This window comes from Trichechus manatus, unplaced genomic scaffold (genome assembly GCF_000243295.1).
Source record: "Trichechus manatus latirostris isolate Lorelei unplaced genomic scaffold, TriManLat1.0 scaffold00154, whole genome shotgun sequence".
NCBI lineage: Eukaryota > Metazoa > Chordata > Mammalia > Sirenia > Trichechidae > Trichechus > Trichechus manatus.
Window position 1 is genome coordinate 6748407 of NW_004444090.1, and position 17204 is coordinate 6765610.

Sequence of the window (17204 nt, forward strand, 5' to 3'; positions counted from 1 at the left end):
GCTTCCTGCATCATTTAATATTTTCCCCATAGAATCCTTCAGTATTGCAACTTGAAGCTTGAATATTTTCTTCAGTTCTTTCAGTTTGAGAAATGCCAAGCGTGTTCTTCCCCTTTGGTTTTTCTAACTGCAGGTCTTTGCACATTTCATTATAATACTTTACATTGTCTTCTCAAGCCACCCTTTGAAATCTTCTGTTCAGCTCTTTTACTTCATCATTTCTTCCTTTTGTTTTAGCTACTCAACGTTCAAGGGCAAGTTTCAGAGTCTCTTCTACATCCATTCTGGTCTTCTCTTTCTTTCCTGTCTTTTTAAAGATCTCTTTCTTTCTTCATGTATGATGTCCTTGATGGCATTCCCTAACTTGTCTGGTCTTTGGTCATTAGTGTTCAGCACATCAAATCTATTCTTGAGATGGTCTCTAAACTCAGGTGGGATATACTCAGGATTGTACTTTGGCTCTGGTGGACTTGTTCTAATTTTTTTCCGTTTCAGCTTCAACTTGCATATGAGCAATTGATGGTCTGCTCTGCAGTCAGCTCCTGGCCTTGTTCTGACTGATGATATTGAGCTTTTCCATAGTCTCTTTCCACATATGTAGTCAGTTTGATTCCTGTGTATTCCTTCTGGTGAGGTCCATGTGTATAGTTGCTGTTTATGTTGGTAAAAAAAGGTGTTTGCAATGAAGAAGTTATTGGTCTTGCAGATTTGTATCATGCAATCTCTGGCATCATTCCTATCACCAAAGCCATATTTTCCAACTACTGATCCTTCTTTGTTTCCAACTTTCTCATTCCAATCACTGGTAATTAGCATGCATCCTGAGTGCATGTTTGATCAATTTCAGAGTGTAGAAGTTGGTAAAAATCTTCAATTTCTTCATCTTTGGCCTTAGTGGTTGGTGTGTAAATTTGAATAATAGTCATATTAACTGGCTTCCTTGTAGGCTGTCATGGATTCAGTTGTGTCCCCCAAAAATATGTGTCAACTTGGTTAGGCCATGATTCCCAGTATTGTGTGGTTGTCCTCCATTTTGTGATTGTAATTTTATGTTAAAGAAAATTAGGGTGGGATTATAACCACCTTACTAAAGTCGCATCCCTGATCCAATGTAAAGGAAGTTTCCCTGGAGTGTGGCCTGCACCACCTTTTTTCTTAAAAGAGATAAAAGGAAAAGGAAGCAAGCAGAAAGCGGGGACCTCATACCACCAAGAAAGCAGCACCAGGACTGGAGTGCATCACTGGGACCCGGGTTTCCTGCACCAAGAAGCTCCTTGTCCAGGGGAAGATTGATGAGAAGGACCTTCCTCCAGGGCAGACAGAGTGAGAAACCTTCCCCTGGAACTGACACCCTGAATTTGGACTTCTAGCCTACTGGACTGTGAGAAAATTAATTTCTCTTTGTTAAAGCCATCCACTTGTGGTGCTTCTGTTATAGCAGCATTAGACGACTAAGACATAGGCATATGGATATTATCCTATCACAGACAGCATTGTACTTCAGGATAGTTCTTGAAATGTTCTTTTTGATGATGAATGCAATGTCATTCCTCTTCAAGTTGTCATTCCCGGCACGGTAGACCATATGATAGTCTAATTCAAAATGGCCAATACCAGTCCATTTCAGCTCACTAATGCCTAGGATATCGATGTTTATGCATTCCATTTCACTTTTGACAATTTCCAATTTTCCTAAATTCATACTTCGGACATTCCTGGTTCCGATAATTAGTGGATGTTTGCAGCTGTTTCTTCTCATTTTGAGTTGTGCCACATGAACAAATGAAGGACCCAAAAGCTGGACTCCATTCATGTCATTAAGGTTGACTCTACTTTGAAGAGGCAGCTCTTCCCCATTCATATTTTGAGTGTCTTCCAACCTGAGGGACTCATCTTTCAGCACTATATCAGACAATGTTCCACTGCTATTCATAAGACTTTCACTGGCTAATTATTTTCAGAAGCAGACCGCTGGGTCCTTCTTCGTAGTCTGTCTTAGTCTGGAATCTCAGCTAAAACCTGTCTGCCATGGGTGATCCTGCTGGTATTTGAATGCTGGTGGCATAGCTTCCAGCATCACTGCAACAAGCAACCCCAACAGTATGACAGACTGACAGATGCATAGGGGATATATATATAAAACTAAGCCCATTGCAGTCGAGTCCATTCCAATTCATAGCGACCCTATAGGATAGAGTAGAACTGCCCCATAGTGTTTCCAAGACTGTAGTCTTTACAGAAGCAGACTGCCACATCTTTCTCCCATGGAGCAGATGGTAGGTTTGAACAGCTAAACTTTCGATTAGCAGCCAAGTGCTTTAACCACTGCATCACCAGAGATCCTAGTGTCACTCTTAGGGTATGAAAAATATTGATCTTTATATTTATCCACATTTATGCTTGGCCTCCATATAGAAATTAAAGAATTACCTGAAGAATAACTACCTAATCTTTATTTTGCCTCTAAAAAGTTAACTAAATTACTGGAAAAAGAGACGGAGTCTGAACAGATTGTATTTGTGTATTTAAGGGAGAGGTTACAAATACCTCCCTCATGACTGGGAATGAAGAGCAAATTGACTTTCTTGTAGAATTTTGGGATTATCCATTGCAAAGTGAAAAAAAAATTTAAATGTCAATATGCTGTTGTGGAAATCATTTTCAAGAAAAGGGGATCTAAACTAAAAGGAAGAGAAAAATATCAAAACAAAACAAAACGTTGCCAAACAGAAAAATCTGTTATGTTTCCACTGCTTGAGGTAAAGAGACTAGCTTTTACAAACACTTTTCTATTATTCATACCAAGCAATTATTTGCTTCCACAAATAATTATCCTTATTTCTCTTTCTTTGTTTAAATTTATTTTTATCTAAGCAATCTGAGATATGAACTAAGAAGTAGCTCAAAATAGTGATAAACTTTGAGTTTGCTAGATTGTATTGAACCTTCATAGTATCAGAGAGAGAAAGGGAAAGTAAGAAAGAGAGAAAAGGGAGAGTTAGGAAACAAAAGAGAGAGAGAGAGAGAGAGAGAGAGAGAGGCTGTCACAAAGAGAAGAATGGTAGGCAGTGAGGTGTTATTTCTTTCCAGGCTTCTAACTGGCAGCATCAATAAGTATTTCCTGTGAGTACATCTGGAGCATCAGAAGAGAGCTGTGTCTGTCAGAATCTGATACATACTGAAGCAGAGCAAAGGGATTTGGGGATTGGCCCATTGTATTAGAAGCGTCAGTTATTCCATTAAGACAAGTGGTACCTTTAAATTAAACTATGATAATTTAGAAGCTGACATTGATTTTCCACTATAATTTGCTGCCTCTAAACAAGCAGTGAATGGTGTTCAACTTAAGGTTAGAGTGCAGAAAAAGTATATGCCTATTAAAGTAGAAACTGCATTTCAAAAGTTGGCAGGTAGTCCAGTTAGTTGAAGGGAAAATTATTGAAAAAAGATTGAAACTGCTTTTATGAATAAAACATTGAAGGGCAACATCAATAGAAACAAAAACCTACTGCCACGGCCATAATGTTTCTTAACTGACACATTAAATCCCCGTGGGACTCTGGTCTAGCCAGTATGTTGGACAGTAGTGTCAAAAGTCACCTTCTTCATTAATATTTTTCTTTAATACTACTTTTTGATTTTTCCAACACTTCAGTGTGGCAGTATATGAGTGTCCTCATCATATATAAATGTTGGTGCCTCTATTCCTGTCTTCCTCTCTGTGGGCACTCTAAAGCCTCCTCTATTTCCACCTATACACTGTTGATTCTGAGATCGGTAACTGAAAAATCCTCGACTTCGGTCCTGGGTCCCTTCTCCTCTTGCCTCCTTAGGAACCTCCCCCATTTTCATCACTTTCCCCTCTCTCTTTAGGTTCTTCTTCATTGCTAGTTTCTTTTCAGAAGCATTTAAATTTACTAAAATTTCTCCTATATTAAAACAACAACAATAACGCAATGATTAAAAAAAAAATCTTATTTTACCCTACTTTCAGCTACTACTCTAGCTAACTTCTCCTTCCCAGCAAACTTTTTGAATGAGTTGACTCTGCTCTCTTCGTACTTCCCACTCCCTTTTCCAATGACTGCAGGGTGGCTTCTGAGGCCACCTCTGAACTGGAAGCAGGGCCTGCTTCGTAGGTATGAGACCAGGGTAATTGCACGGGGTTTGGTGCTCAGAAGGGAACACCTGCACTTGTAGTTTTATGCTCTGCGGTGGCCATCTTGAATTTTTTCATAATTATCTTTGAATTTGTATTTTGTAGGTGAAATATGATGGGACAATGGATTATGCTTTGGAAGGGGCGTATGGTGTGGTCTCCCTGGAAGTCGTTCTTGGCAGTCTGCTCCTGCCCTTGCTCAGCAAATGCTGCCACCCTCTGCCCAGGTGGAAACCAGTGTTTGGGGGTGGGGGCAGAGACCTAACTAGGGGTTCCCTGGGCCTTGCCTGTGTGCCCTGGGTGCCACTTGAGGTGGGGTGCCAATTAGCAGTTTGTATTGGCCATCATAGTTTCTACTGACAGCTGTGAGAGATCATTCAGCAATTTAACACTAATTGCCCTAGGCACTATTTTCCATAGTTAGGCCCCTGAGTAGGGGGTGGGGGGTGACCAAAGGCTGTATTTGCTTTGCCTTTTGCCCTTTGTCCCTAATGGATGATAAGGATGACATCTTTAGGATGGGATTAGGAAGCAGTTCCTACTTACTAGTTTCTTCCCATAAGCATTTAAATTTACTAAGATCTCTCCTCTATTAAAACAACCACAACAAAAAACAAACTTAAAAAAATCTCCTTTTGTCCTATTTCCAGCTGTTGGGCTGCCTGGGTTGTCAGAACCATGGTGAGTTGTGGGGAGAGTGTAGGGGGCAACTTGGCAGGGGACTTATGTCAGCCCTATATCCAGGTACCTTGTGCATCCAGGCAGGGGGACTACAATGCCCTGGGGATTGCCTGGTTACTATAGGATGAGGCTGCAGGCCCATCAAAAGGGGAGGTTAACTTTCCTGCCCCTGGCAACTGCATGCTCACTGTGCATAGAGCCCTGCAAATTTTGTAACTGGCCTTGATTGGATGCTGTTTCCCCCAACATCACAGGTGCCCTACAGGCTGCTAAATTCAGTGGCTCCTCACCCAGTTTGCCTTCCTTAACCTCTCAGGAGTAACCCTGGTAGCATAGTGGTTAAAGCACTAGGCTGCTAACCAAAAGGTTGGCTGTTGAACCTACCAGCCACTCTGCTGGAGAACGATTTGGCAGTCTGCTTCCATAAAGATTGCAGCCTTGGAAACCCTATGCGGCAGTTCCACTCTGTCCTATAGGGTTGCTATGAGTCTGAATCAGCTGGATGGGCAATTGGTTTGGTTTGGTTTAACCTCAGGAATTTTACCACCTTCGACCACTCCTTCCTCCCTAACCCTATTCTTCCCTCGGCTTCAGTTCCCACCGTGGTGTCCCTGGTTCTTCTTCCTCTGTCACTGTCTCGGTTGGATTTGCAGAATTCTTTCGCTGACCTCTTGCTTACTGGTTAGTGATTTGGTTTTGGTCTGAAAATCTCTGCCCTTCACATTCACACACTCCTCTTTCCTGTGTTCATTCCACTATGTGCTGACTGCCCAGTCAACATCTTCCTCTCAGACGTGAGCACCAGCCCTGGCTATGCCACTGTGTCCAGTGGGATAAGATTCTGACCATACCTTATGTTCCTTCCTGTCCCACAGGACACATATATTCTTATTTATTTATTTATTTATTTTAAAACTATTGTGTTTTAGGTGAAAGTTTTTAGAGCAAATTAGTTTCTTATTCAAAAGTTTATACACAAATTGTTTTGTGATATTGGTTGCAATTCCCACAAGGTGTCAGTGCTCTACCCCTTTCCCTTTCCACCCTGTGTTCTCTGTGTCTATTAATCCAGTTTTCCTGTCCCTTCCTGCCTTCTTGTCTTTGCTTTTGGACAGGTATTGCCCGTTTGGTCTTGTATACTCGATGGAACTAAGAACCGCATTCCGCATGTGTTTATTATTTGTTTTATAGGCCTGTCTAATCTTTGGCTGAAAGGTGGACTTCAGGAATGGCTTCAGTTTTGAGTTAGCAGGGTGTCCAGGGTCCATAGTCTGGGGGCTTCTTGCAGTTTCTGTCAGACCAGGAAGTGTGATCTTTTTTTTGTGAATTTGAATTTTGTTCTACATTTTCCTTCTGCTCTCTCTGGGACCCTCTGTTGTGGTCCCTGACAGAGCAGTTGGTGGTGGTAGCTGGATACCGTCTAGTTCTTCTGGGTTCGGGCTGGTGGAGGCTGTGGTTCATGTGGTCCATTAGTCCTTTAGACTAATATTTTCCTTGTGTCTTTGGTTTTCTTCATTCTTCTTTGCTCTGAATGTGATGGGACCAATAGATGTATCTTAGATGGCCACTTGCAAGCTTTTAAGACTCCAGATGCTACTCACCAAATTAGGATGTAGAACATTTTCTTTATGAACTATGTTATGCCAATTGACCTAGATGTCCCCTGAGATCATGGTTCCCAGCCCTCCGCCCCAGTAACTCCGTTCCTCAAGATGTTTGGATGTGTCTTTGAAGCTTTTATGACTTTGTGTTGGTCAAGTTTTGCTGACTTCCCCTATATTGTGTGTTAGGATACATGTGTTCTTCCCAGGTAGCTGAGAAGTTTATTTTTTCTAATAGCTGCTGCTTAGTCAGAACCTCCTAAAAGCTAGGCGTGTTGTTTATATAATTTAATTCTAGGACTCACACTTATATGTCAAAGTATATATCATCTACATTTTACAGATGAAGAAATAGAGGCTCAGAGAACTTAAAAAACTCTCCTAAGGTCACATAACTACTAGAGTGTTCTTCAAATGTTGGTTAAAGGAGGTTACTACTAGAATGTTCTTCCCTTTGCTTTCTATGGTTTAATATTCACCGGATGTTAATATACCCTCTGGGGAAAGGCATCCTTCTCCACCTAATGTAAGTAGGTTGGTCTTATTACTCCTCAACATTGTACCCTTTTTATCATCAAAGGGCTTATCACCATTTGTAACTATGTATTTATTTCTTCTATGCTTGTTTTTATACAATAGCCTGTCTTTCTTTTTTTCCCAGTGCCCTCCACTGCATCTAAAACACAGTAGATTCTTAGTAGCTGTTTATTAAACAAGGAGATCTTCACTGAAGCTCATTTCAAAGGGAAATATCTCTCTGTATTTTCCCCACTCTTCTCTTGTTTGTGCTCTCTCCAGTTGGAGGGCTGGACTGACACTGAAGAGATGCATTTGGAACATTTAACTTGCTGAGGAATATAACCATTCCAGTGCTTAAAAGCCTATGAATCCCAGTTGAGAGCTTTCTGCTTTTGACTAACTCTCCGCTAGTTAAATTACAGATCCAGCAGGTGAGGCCTGTGACACTGCCACACTTGGTGGAGTGCTGCAGGGAGACTGGGCATTCCATAGGTGCTTTCACCTCTCCATCTGTTAGCACACTGAAATGCTCCTCAACTTGATTTAGAAGTCAGCACTTTACAGAAGGGAATGGAGGGTTGAGAGGTGTGGCAGAGCTCCCACTTCAGTAAGATAAATGATGGTGCTGGGTTTTGCTGTGGTTATGGTTGAAGAAAGTGCCGGACTAGGACAAGTCGCTGAGGATGAGGTGGGCTGCCTATGCATGTCTTACTGCAGAAGTTCAAGAAGGAGTGATTTTAAAGAAATAGAGGCTTAGCTTCTGAAGCATGCAATCATGCCAACAAGATTGCTTGTAGGTAAATATATTTTCAGAATCTTTTTGGTAATTGTTTTTCACTTTATGTTATTATTATTTTTTTCACCCCAGGAGCTTCAAACATGGGTAGCTTGTTTTAGTTTTCAAATGCCGTTAACAAACACAGTGATGAGCCTTAATAACATTAGTGATGACAGTGGAAGATCTTGCTGCACAGTTTTATTAATGAGGCATGGAATGCCTTAAATCTTAGGATTTAAATAGAGAAGTAGTCTGCCTCCCTCATTCCCTCCAAGGACTTTGACTTGGAAGGATTCTTGCAGTAAACAAGTTTGCCTTTATACACAGACCACAAGCTTGGGTCCCCATTTGTGACTTGATATTTAGTTTTGATTAATTAAAAGAGCAGAGCTTTGACTCTGACTCTTGGCAATTTTTGCTTGCTCCAGTTCAGCCTCTAGTATGTCAGACTGTCCTTGGTCTGTGGCCTGGAACGCTGCTGCCGATGGTTTTGCGGAAGCTGCCCAGCATGCTGCCCTTTGTTTTGAGGCCCCAGTGTCCAGCTCCACCATGCAAGGTGAGCCAAGTATGCCATCTCTGAAATTACTTCCTCACTTGCCTCTTCAGTTCCTGAAAGTGCTGCTGCGGTGGTTGTGGTCAGCGACCCAAGAAGCCAGTGGTTCAGAGCGAGAAGTATCAAATGCTATTAGGGGGCTGCCTGTCTCGCTGCCCAGTCCTCTCTACAGACAGAAGGGGATTCATGTCAAGTAAACTTGTTGAAAACTATGCATTGTTGAAAATAGAGATGCCAGTGATTTCCTAAGAGCTTCTGAAAACTGAATCCCATCCCTGGTCTGAGTCCCCGGCTTGATCACCTGCCCAGAGATTAAAGGAGTCAGGATTTAAGCAACTGACTCTCTTAGTATGCTGTTACTGTAAATCTTTTATTTGATTCCTTCTGCCTAAGATTAAAGGCACCTGTCTGCTTCTAAAACCCCATTATTTCAACTTTTAAATCATAGCTGTCAGGATTTCTTAAAGCGTGCTGCATTAGAAATATCTAGGGACCTTTGGGACCCTTCTTGGCCTACCTTTATCTATCAAGATGAGTTGGAAGGAGTAGGGTCTAGGAATCTTCATTTTTAACAAGTGTTCACAAGCTCCATGAACATTTGAAATCCACTAAGGTGAATAAAGCACGGTGCATGGTATACAGTAGGTGCCCAGTAAGTAGTAACTGTTAATATGTTAAACCCACTGATATGAAAACTCATAGGAAATAAGATGGAAAGAAAAAAGCCTATTAACCCTTTTTGAATCCTGTAGAGAATTTTGCTTGAGAATGTGCTCTCTTTAAGCTTACTGCCCCTAGATGAATTAAAATTTGATGATAGAATTTAAGATTTCAAAAAAGAAAAGTGGCCAGTACGACTTGCAATTGAGTGCTGAGGAAAACTAGTGACACAAACACCAAAGGGACTTTTAAAGTGACCACAGAGATTCTTAGGTATTTTTTAAAGGAAAATTGGAAAAAATATTCCTTTATAATACAAAGAAAATTATAAGAAAGCATAACCATAAAAACCAGTTCTTAAATACTCTCATTGTGTGAGGAACTTATTCACACACACTCTTTCTCTTGTTCTGTGTATTTTTATATTTCCAAAAGGCATATAATAGAGAAGAACAGGGGGGTGGGATAGAGTGGATGATAAAATAAATGAGCATAAGGGCATATCAAGGTAAAAGTTTCGCATCTCCCATTTCTTGGAGTTCATTGGAAGTTGGAGGTCACAGGGTTAAAAGAGATGTCCAGTAGTGTCTATTAAGGAGAATATTCCCCCAGTTTAGTTACAAAAAGTAGAATATTTCTCAAAATAACAAATATGTTTTTTAAATGAACCACTGGTAGAGCAACTGTGAAAGAGGTTGTTTAGAAAATTATCTTTGTTTATATCCCTTTATGTGTGTGTCTTGGTGCAGGGGTTAAGAGCTCGGGTGCTAACCAAAGGTCGGCAGTTCGAATCTACCAGCCGCACCTTGAAAATCCTATTGGGCAGTTCCATTCTGTCCTATTGGGTCACTACAAGTTGGAATCGACTCGACGAACATGGGTTTGGTTTGGTTTTGGTTTATGTGTGTGCCTCGGTTTACTTACTTCCTTAAAACGTATTTTCTGGTTGTGTTAAAGAGGTAAGATATTGTACAGAGCTAAATGACTATATTGGTCGCTTAGGTATTTTTGTATTTCTCTCCTTTATATCTGTAGAAGTATTTTCTTATTTCTATGCGTAGAAGTATTTTCTTATTTCTATGCTTATGTTGAAAAGAAAAAATTGGGTTGTAGAGATAGGTGGCCTCTTTGGTGATGAGTACCCTACCCTAAGACTCAAAACACAAGGTCTAACAGGAGAACCTACAAACGAAGCTTCTCACCATCATAAAACATTGGAATTTTTTGCACAAAGTTTCTAGAGAAAATTCTTGAGACTTTCTAAAATATATGCCTCATGAATTAAACTTTGTTGAAGTGATCCTAAAAATCACAGTTTGTGCTGGCATTGTTTAAATGTTGAATTATAAACAACCATTTAGGTTTTCACCCTGTATTTTGCTTTTATCAATGCTTACTGAAATTCTGTTGGAAGCTTAATAGGAAATATATTAAAAAAACCTGTTTTCTCTTTGTTACAAATGCTGTTAAGAGACTTACTGAAAGAGAAAATGAAAATCAATGGCTAAAAATATGGTCTATATTGTCAATGGATTTAAATCACTGATCTTTTTTAGTGTGTTCCCCATTAACAACAGTAACAGAGATCTCTGGGCTCAAAGAAAAATATATTGAAAATTAAAATCTCAGGACATGAATACTTAAATGATTCAATTACAAAAATTCATTATACATTAAAAATGTCGTTTTGTCATCTAATTGACATTATCCTGAGGATATTGTGAAATTATTTCATGCCATTAACACAACAATAGGTAAATAGTTTCTCCAGTCAGGAATCTGATTCTCTGAATATACTAGAAATCTTTTAGGTCCTGTTGATATTAGCTTGTTAGGTGCTGTTGAGTCAGTTCCGACTCACAACAACTGTATGTACAACAGAACGAAACTCTGCCCAGTCCTGTGCCATGCTCACAGTCATTGCTGTGTTTGAGCCATTGTTGAAGCCACTATGTCAATCCATCTTGTTGAGGTCCTAGGCAAACATAATTTTGACATTTATGGTTTTGACAAGATTTAAGGCATCCTGAAGATTCACAGCATTGAGTAATTTGTTAATTTGCTGAGGCACAAAACTCGTTCTGGGTACCAGTCAAGTTAGTGGGTTAATCTAGCCCAGTGTTTACATTTCATTCAGCTTTGAGATATCTACTTTTTGTATTTATGCAGATGTGAGTCTTAGGAAGTCTTACAGTATTTTAGTTCATTGAAAAATGGTCTGAAATGAATGCCTGTGGGTAATGTAAATATCACCATCTTTGCAAGTGACACTGTTCATCGATTTTTGTAGGTATTGTAGATTTAGGTAAGTTCATAGTTAATATTACCACAGTAACGGTATAAAGTAAAGTGGGGTAGAAATTATTTGGTGGAGAATTTATTTTAAAAGCTTTATACATTACTCTAATACTTTTCTTTATAGAATCATTAAGGATTTGAGTCACTGAAATTAGTTATAATTTACTACCTTAAAGGAGGAAATTATATGTTGTAAAAGTTGTTCACGCTTGGATTTAGGAACCAGAAAATGTCTTTGAAGATATTTATCATGATGTATGTCAGGGGCTTTAACAACTTTCCATAAAGAAGGCACAGCATACTCGAATAAAATAGAAATTCAGATTTTCAAGAACTAATTTTTTTCCTTTAAGGTTGTTTGTAAACACTGTGATGCTTACTGGTGGGAGGCAGGGCATTGTGATGTTGTGGGGAATAACCTCGGGGTTACTGAAGTTTTAAGACGTAGTACCTTAAGCCATTTCTGAGAAGAATTTTCATCATTTGGCATTTGCTGTAATTACTGAGATCTTCACACTGGCCATTCATGGGCAGGGCTGGATTACCCAGTAAGCAAGGTACGCACAAGCCCAATTGTGCCTTCCCACCAATCTGCAGTGCACAATTTCACCTGTTCCCACTACATCAAAGATGTGGTGAAACCCATGTGAAATTGCTCACCACAGATAGGCAAGTAAATACAGTTAAGCCCTTGCAAATCTTCCTCAGTGCAAGCTGGTGCATACCGTGCTTACTGCTTAATCTGTCCCTGTTCATGGGGATAGATTTGTCACCTGACTTGTGTTAACTGAACTGTCATCAGTACCTGTTTGAGCCTAGAGAAACTTCTCACCGTGTGAACCATCTCTTATCAGATCTTCAAAGACAAATCCAAAAGGATCATAAGCAGTTTGTGATATAGTCAACAGAGCTGGAGTAAGAAACCACCTACCTTGGAATGTTTTTCTTGTCTTAGTTGAAGTCAGAAGCTCTGTGCCCAGTGCTTGCTAAAATGTTATTTTGTGCTCTGAATACCAGTAGCGCAGAGCTGGAGAGGCTTTGTAGAAGATATTGGTCTAATCATTTATCCTCTCTCTGTCCAGAGGATAGGACTGAAGCCTGTCTTTCCTAGTCACTCTCATATTCTTTTATATTGTGAGAACCACCCATGTGCACACACCCATGTAGATGTGTACAAATTAAAATAGCAGATTGTGATCATGGGTACATATTGTTAATATAAGAAAATTTTGTGGTACAAGAAAGTTGCAAGAGCAGAACCTTGTTTTATTGGGCATTCACTATTATGCTTTTTGCTTTGTCTGTGTGCAAACTAATGTGTACCTGAAAACGAGTGAAACCTTCTATCCAGAGGAAAGGGAGAGAAGAGAAAAAAAAAAATTGGAAATTTTTAGTGTCACTTTCTGTTTGTTCCCAAATAGGACAAATAGAAGAGACTTGTGCCTTATACATAAAGAAGATTTAGCTCTTGTTTGTGAAAATAGCTGGTTGTTAAACCTTTCTTTCCTGAATTAGATTTTCCTCCTGTGGCTATTTTAGTCATTGGATTTAATCTGTTTGAGCATTGATAAGTAATGGATGAAAAGCAGAATGCATCCATCTTGGGAAAACAGGAGAGTTTATGGCTGACCCATGAGTTTTGTATTTAAAGAGAGAGAAAAAGGAGAAAAAAAAAGGAAATGGATATATTTTGTTTTAATGCAAAATGCCTGAGCTGTATTGTAGAACTTCTTTTATAGATATTTCTATTTCTGACTCATTGCTTCATTTTACATCCTGCTATACGAGGTCAAAATGAATGCACTTGTTTATACGTGGAAAAGGGTTTGGGAATTTTAAAATTTAGGGAACTACTCATCCAAAGAAATTGATATAGTCCAAAAAAATGCTTATGTCACATGGGCTATCAAATCAGTTAAAAAATAAGCCATTCATTCACACTTGAATTGGATCCACTCTGCTTCACGCTTGTCACAGAAGATTCTCTCCTCTACCTCCTTTTCTTGCTCTGCACATTATTCCTGGGATCTCATACACTCACACAATGTCAGCTAGCAAGAATGAACCAGTGGGTCCCAAGGCCAGATTTTATCTAGCCTGTTCGCATCAGTGTATTTAGTATTGTGTGGTAGAGACTAATGATGTTTTGCAAGAACCATTGGCATATGTTGATTTAAAAGAACAAATATCTCTTTGGATAATGGTGATATTATTTAAGAAAAATTGTGCTGATTTTTAACTTCTTTAACTCTTCAAATGTTATGGTTTTTATTACAAGAAGCCATTATCATTAGCTTTGCATTTAACTAAGAGCAAACATGAGATGCAGTACAAAATACCTAAGTAGAATCCACTGTGAGGCAATATTGGGGAAGCCAGCACAACTTGTCCAAGGCAAGGTCATGGAAGCTCCATAGACACATCCAAACTCCCTGAAGGACCGAATTACTGGGCTGAGGGCTCTGGGGACCATGGTCTCGGGGAACATCTAGCTCAATTAGCATAACATAGTTTATAAAGAAAATATTCTACATTCAACTTTGGTGAATATTGTCTGGGAGCTTAAAAGCTTATGAGAAGCCACCTGAGATACTCCAATAGTCTCACCTCGTCTGGAGCAAGGGAGAAAGAAGAAAATCATAGACACAAGGGAAAGATTAGTCCAAAGCACTAATGGACCACAACTACCATAGCCTCCACCAGACTGAATCCAACACAACTAGATGGGGCCCGGCTACCACCACCGACTGCTCTGACAGGGATCACAATAGAGGATCCTAGACAGAGCTGGAGAAAAATGTAGAACAAAATTCTAACTCGCAAAAAAAGACCAGACTTACTGGTCTAACAGAGACTGGAGAAACCCCAAGAGTATGGCCCCCGGACACCCTTATAGCTCAGTAATGAAGTCATTCCTGGGGTTCACCCTTCAGCCAAAGATTAGACAGGCCCATAAAACAAAAAGAGACTAAGGGCACACCAGCCCAGGGGCAAGGACGAGAAGGCAAGAGGGAACAGGAAAACTTGTAATGGGAAACCCAGGGTTGATACGGGAGTGTTGACATGTCGTGAGGTTGGCAACCAATGTCACAAAACAATATATGTATTAATTGTTTAATGGTTTAATGAGAAACTTATTTGCTCTGTAAACCTTCATCTAAAGTACAATTAAAAAAAAAAAAAAAGAATCCACTGTGAGGAATTATGATGTACATGATAAAATCCTTTCCTTCAGATGATCAAAACTCATGTTTTGTTTTTACTTTAGTACTTTCACCTTTGAGGAATACTTGATACACATATATTTTTTCTTTTTTCTTTTAGGAAGTTGTTGTGTGCCATCGAGTTAATCCTGACTCATAACGTAGAACTCCTACAGTAGAACAGCCCCATAGAGTTTCTAAGGCTGTAATCTTTATGGAAGCAGATTGCCAATTCTTCTTCCTGTGGAGCAGCTATTGGGTTTGAATTGCTGACCTTTTGGTTAGCAGCCAAGTGCTTAACCACTGTGCCACCAGGGCTCCTTTTTAGGAAGTTACTTCTCCCAAATAAATTGATTCAGTTGAAACATTTTTGCTCATTTCACATAAGGCTAGCAGATCAGCACAAAATGGTGCCATTCCTTCATATATATATCGGGGATGTGGCCCATTAGTAATAAGGAATTGGATATTGGTGGAAATCTGTAATAGATTGCTACTACATGGACTCCCACCCTCGAGGAAATGAGTCCATCCCACATCCTGCTGTGCATAAACCATTCTTAAAGGACCCTTAGGTAGTTAAGAGTTAACTGTGGCTTTATTTTAATGGTAATTTGCCTTATCTTCATCTCTGCCTCTCTTTATCTTGGTTATTTTATCTGTCAAACCCTCAGTATGGTCATGTCACACTGGATATATTCAATAAATATTTTTTGAGTGAATGAGTGATACTAGAAGGTCTAGACTTTGGAAGTTCAGATTAAAGGTGAGAGAGGGACCTCTACAATGGGGTACATGAACGTCTATTAGTTAATACTGAGTTTGCCTTTTGTGTACTTTAAAACTTTCTTTCTCTAGATGGGAAAAAAAAATCCTATCTTTTTGCAGAGTAGTTTCTTTAAAGGATTATGTACACAACTCTTTGTATGACATGACTGGTAGCGTTTTTATTCTTTATTGATTCCCAAGACTCTGTAATTTTTTTAAGTTGGAAGACACTAAATAAAAACAATTGAAATAGCACAGATCAAACTTGCTTTCTGGAACAGAGACTCTGAAAGTTTAAGATGACGTATGCTTCTGAGAACAATGTCTCACATAGAGGGATATTTGTATTATCATGACCAGTTTAATTGCTGAGTTCTTTATGACCCAGAAGAGGGCTTTCCTTCAATCACATCTGTATGAAATACACCACTGCTGTTGGAAGGAAATTACAACTATTTGCTTGAAACCGTTCCTTTACAGTCAAGGGAAGGAGCTGAGAGAAACTGGCGCAGACTGAGCTGAAATGGAGCAGTTACTTGGGACAGCTTCTATTGGACATAGAAGGGGAGCTAGGGAACAGCGCCAACTTCAGTAAACATTTAAAAAAAAAATTTAAGGTCTTTTCAACTTATGTTTTCTCCCCTCTCTAAGGGTACAGGGTTTTCATCCTGACCTTTGGCTCTCTACCCATCTCCCCTCTTCAACTCCAAACAGCTCTTTGACCTCTACCCACAGCTGCTTTTTTAAAATTAGCTTTTACTCATTTTAGCCCCCATTTAAACCTTTCGCTCTCTGCTTTGCCCTTCTCTTGCCTCCTAAATAAAACTTTCAGCAAGATATATAAAGAAAAGGAAGCAAATTTGGAACTCAGACAGACTCTAAGTTCAAATCTTGACATTTTTTTCTCTTATTAGCTCTGTAGGCAAGTAGCATAGTGACCCATAGTTACCTGGATGAAGTTCTGCTGTTATTTATATATACAGCAGCAATAGCTGGGCAAAGTTATCAACTCAGTCTATTCCCAAAATCTTGTTTGCAGCTACTTGTAAATACACTGAATGCCCAATCTTGTTTGCAGCTACTTAGAAACATACTGAATGTCCAGAACAGTGCAAACAATTCTTACATGTCCCCTCAGAGTCACCTCTCAGAGCCAGTTTCCCTTCATGTGGACACTGGAACCCCTCATGCCTCTTTGTCTCTCACCCTCCTTCATTTTCTTTCCCTCTCCTCACCTAAGTTCTGTTGCCTGTAGTGAAATCTCATTTATCTCTAAGAAATTCCACGTACCCTGAATCTTCACATTCTTTCAGAGTAGAACAACTACAAACGAAACAGACTGTTAACTAATATTGATCTCTTTTGTAGACTTGTTTTGATGTGTTATTATACATAAGGAACATCTACCCTCCAAGAGCAAGGATGAGAAGTGACTGAAGGGATAAAGGAAACAGAGAACAGCGGACTCACTGTTCCACTGGACTGGGGGTGGGGGTGGGGATGGGGTAGGACAGATGTGTGAAAGGGCTTTGAACCTGGTCCTGCCACATGTATAAAGCATCCGCATTCAAGAGATAATCTAAAACAAAAAAAAAGGAAAGAAAACATAGCTTATGGCTACCTTTGCACGTCATGTATTAGCAAAGGAATCTAATTAAGCAAAACTTCAACTAAAGGATTAAAGTGGGGAGTTTCATGGGGAGCAGGAGGGACAGGGCAATTTGCTCAGTATCAGTGAAGTCACTTGATGCCAACTGTGAGCAGGGTGGTGAACCAGACAGACAGTGCTCTGCCTTTTTGAAGGCTGTAATCTAGGTAACTCAAGGAATCTTTAATCAGTATAGTGTGTGGCTACTGGGGGGAGATGTTTAAGTATATTGTGTCCTACAACAGCTGGGTCGTTTTGGGGTTCATGTAGGAAATCTCTATGTCCTTTATTATTAATCCTGAATTACCAGAGAAAAATAAGTGTCAGATTAATTTT